The sequence below is a fragment of the Triticum aestivum genome, chromosome 5B, assembly GCF_018294505.1.
Source record: "Triticum aestivum cultivar Chinese Spring chromosome 5B, IWGSC CS RefSeq v2.1, whole genome shotgun sequence".
NCBI classification, from domain to species: domain Eukaryota; kingdom Viridiplantae; phylum Streptophyta; class Magnoliopsida; order Poales; family Poaceae; genus Triticum; species Triticum aestivum.
This window is the reverse complement of record NC_057807.1, coordinates 694,254,927-694,259,030: the sequence shown is the minus strand read 5'-3', so window position 1 is coordinate 694,259,030 and position 4,104 is coordinate 694,254,927. Positions and strand designations below refer to the sequence as shown.

Below are 4,104 nucleotides of genomic sequence, written 5' to 3'. Positions count from 1 at the left end.
CTCTATGTCTACCATCATATCAGTTAACTCCTCGTCCGCCATTTCCTACAACAAATAATATGTATCAACACATGTGAAAACATTATCAATGATGAAATATCAACACATAGCACACGATCACGGATATTATGTAAAAAAAACCCAATCGAGGCCGTTCAGATCTGCCAAACCAAGTCAGGAAGATGGCCACGGCACCCGTTGTGATCACTTTCAATCGCGAGGAGCAGCACTACAAAACCTAGCTAGATCTATGATTACCTCTGCCGCCGGATACCTAGGTTAGCCGCCACATCAAATAACGATAGTCCTGGTGGACACAGTCGGCGGCAACCGACGCTACGTGAACCCTACACTGAAGAAACCCAGATCACGAGGAGCAACACTACCGGAACAAGATCCACGATCGCATGCGCCGCCGGGTAGGTAGGTTACCCGCCCCGCTAGGTTAACCACTACCTCTAACGGCGGCAGTTCGTTCGATGTTGCCGCGAGCGAGACTAGAGGGCTGCGGGGGGATGCGGGATGCGGTACCTGTGAGCGCTGGAGATTCACGACGTTGCCGCGCCCGCTGTCCGACGAGATCGCCGGCGACGAGATAGCCGCGCGCCGCTGGAGATCTACCGCGTGAATTATGGAGCTGCGTGAATGCTCGCGAGATTGATGGAGCTGCGTGAATGATTGAATTCGGCAGGTCCTACGTGGTCGTGGGGTCATGTGATGTTTTTTTTCCGGACCAGGGTACTGTACGTATACGGTCTGGGTTATACAGGGCTAGACAGGGCTTGGCAGGGCTAGACAGGGCTTGGATCTGGGATACGGCGGGCCAGGAAAAAACCAAACTCGCGGGGACAGAAATGCCCCTCGGAAATTAGGTTAGGGGGGAGCACCGGAGCAGGGCTCGAGTTGAACATGGACGTCGCATGCAATTGCAAACCCAATCCCTTAGAAACATGAACTGCGCTAGCAATTAGGATACGAACTGAAGACGGGAAGCACAATTAATTAAGGATGATTAGATCGATGTTTGCGTGGCGAAGCCGTGCGTTTGGCAGAGAGAGATCCATTGGATTAGATCGATCGTTTGCGTCCGCTTGACAGAGAGATCGTGCAGTGCATGGATGAATCTCAGCTTGCGCTCGTTCTACGCTTACGATACACCTTACGGACCGTATATACACTAGATGCGTACGCTAGCAATCCGTATACGAACTGAAGACGCTCCTGAGTCCGAAGCACTCTAGTAGTGTATTGATCAAGGAAGGCACGTACATAGCCCTGTATCGCGATCCATCCATATATACCTACCTACCTAGGGTTGCACACCTACGGACCTTCCATAGCTAGTTCCTTCTGATCGAGGCGACGAGAAGTACGTCCCCTAGCTAGCTCTGATCAAGCGAAGGCGATTCAATATGGCCGGCCATGACGAGCTCTTTCCCGTCGGCTCCACCTTCAGTCCCCAGGATCACGAGCTCATCAACCAGTTCCTCCGCCCGAGGATCGCCGGAGCAGACCGCGGCCGCTTCAGCAGCTTCATCCACGAAGACGACGTCTACTCCGCGCCACCCGGGGACCTCATCGAGAACCGTGCCCACGCGCCTGGCTCCGACAAGGACGACGGGAAAGGAGGCGTGTGGTACTTCTTCTCACCGGTCCGTCGTCACAAGACCAAAGGTGGCCGCAGCGGGAGGCGACAGCGCGTCGTCGACGACGACGAGGGTTACAACTGGCACTCCGAGAAGAGCCATCCCGTGCTAGACACTCAAGGTAAACGGGTCGGCCTCATCGACCATCTTTCCTTTGGGATCAAGAGGCCTGGAGCAGCCAGAACCAGGGTTGGGTGGTGCATGAAGGAGTACGGCCTCGACCACGAGGACGAACAAGACGGTGCGGCCGGAATGGTCCTATGCAAGATCTACGTCTCAACCCACAAGAGGGAGATTACCTACGCGTCGGTAATCAACGCCCCTGGTTCCAAGAAGAAGAGGAAGGCGGCCGCCGAGGTCCAACATCCGGAGGCTCCACGTCCCAAAACCCCACGCCGCCAAGAAATGACCATCCAAGAACAAGATGCCGCCGGCAGGACGCTTCCGGAGTTCGAGCGTTCGTTCATGTCCGACCAAGACGACGAGACGTTGCCCCCTGGAGTAGTGGACGACGGCAGCGTGGATCCAGGCGGGTTTTTCACCGACATGCTTCCAGAATTAGGACTGACGCTCCAGGGAAATACGAAGGCGGCCGAGCATGGCAGCGACTGTGCATTGGAGGAGTCCTTGGCCGGCAAACATGGCGACGTCCACCAAGGCGTCGAGACGGTGGAGGAGGATGACGGCAGCTTCCAATGCACATGGGAGGAGCTGTTCGGCGACGACATGGAAGTGGCATGCCCTGCCCCACCGACGGCGTCGTCGCACGTGAGGACCGAGTGTGCGTGTGTGTGACGGAAAGTGCGGAATTTGCATCCGAGTGTGCGTGTATGTCTTGTTGATTGCACATTGTTGATGAACAAGCCATGCATATATGTGCAGCAGATTAAGTACTTGATATTCTTTTATCATATATTCATATTAGACTACGTAATGATTAGTGATACAATTCCTCTGTTCCTAAGCGTGAAATAAATACTTGACGAATCAAAAATCAAATCCTGTCTGATGAGATCGGTGCATGTACTTTGCTGCAAGAACACCTAGCTCTAAAGCATTATGTTCATCGAAAAGTGTAAGCATTCCTTTTCTTTTCTTTTTTTGTGAACAGGCCTAATCGCCTTTCTAAGACCGTCTTGGTATCTCGTCAAGATAATGAAATGTACTTGCAACATGAACCGTTCATGCCCGTCTTATACCCTTCACATATATAGCCATGTGACATGGCATAATCGAAGCAATACGTATTTTAGACGGTTCTACAACTGGATGAACACTATCAACTTGATATTTTCAATGAGAGATCACCCTAATAAACGGCTACCATGAAATCAAGGTGCATGAAAAGGGATTAACATCACATGCAGTTAATAATACAGTGACGTGGTATAGGACGCGGCAATTCGGCGCTCGAGCCCAGCTACACCCGAAATCGCTGGCGTTGGCTCAGGAATCGGGATTCGGGAAACATGCGCTGGTGTGTCTGCGCAAAAGCAGCGGAAATAGAGGATACGACGCATATACAGCTTGGAACAGTGCCCACCAGTGGCCCTGGCACTGTTAGACTCTGTATATACTGGGTCCCACTTGTAATTATGGTGTACATGTCTATATAATGAAAAGGTCACCCCACGTTGGAGGTGTGCCAAAAAACCCTAAAACCCTTTGTCTAATATGATATCACGCCTAGCGATCTAATCCACGACTTCCGCTCCATCGCCGCCGCCAGCCGCCGCCATCTTGCAACCGGCCGCCGACACAGCCATTGCCCTAGCAGCGGCCCTCGCCGCCTCAACTACCGCTGCCGCTGGTGCGGTTCCCCGCCCCGTCGCCACGGACCATGCCTTCCTCCCGCCGTCGCTCGCGGCTCTCCTCTATGGAGGGGCTGCGCCCTACACGACGGAGAGCACCCTTGGCCCCTTGACGACGCAATCTGCAGGCTACCAGTATGCCGGCCCCGTCGCCTACCAGTACGCCGGCCACTCATCGTCGCCTGCTCCATCTACGCTGCTTCCGGCCGCCTCGTACCCCCTGGTACCTGCGCCGCCGCCCTCGGCCGTCTCGCATCCGGTGATGCGCCCGGTCGAGTCTGCTCCTGCTGCTCCCGTCTACAACGCAGCAGGCTACCCTGCCGCTGACGTCCCCCACGCGGACCCCGTCGGATATGCTGGTCGTCCTCTGTAAGGTGCCCCGTACGGCCCTTCGCCGGCAGCGCGCCGTTCGTATGGCGCGTATCCTGGTCCCGGCGCCGCCGCGGCCCCTTCACCGTATGGCCCGCTGGCAGCGTACGGTGCGCCCCCGTCCTACGGCACCACGGCGTATGGCGCTTCACAGTCGCCGTCCGCGGCGTATGGCGCTCCACAGCCGCCGCCGTCCGCGCCGTCGCCCTACATGGACCTTGAAGCTGCTTTGGCCGCGATCTCCTCGCCGCCGTTCCTGTTCTCGCACCTCCTCCCGG

The 4,104-nt window shown here is 55.5% G+C and overlaps 1 pseudogene; it reads left to right on the top strand.

Moving 5' to 3' along the window:
* Positions 1 to 1,345: 1,345 nt before the first annotated feature.
* Positions 1,346 to 2,469, top strand: LOC123117740 (uncharacterized; annotated as a pseudogene).
* Positions 2,470 to 4,104: the final 1,635 nt, after the last annotated feature.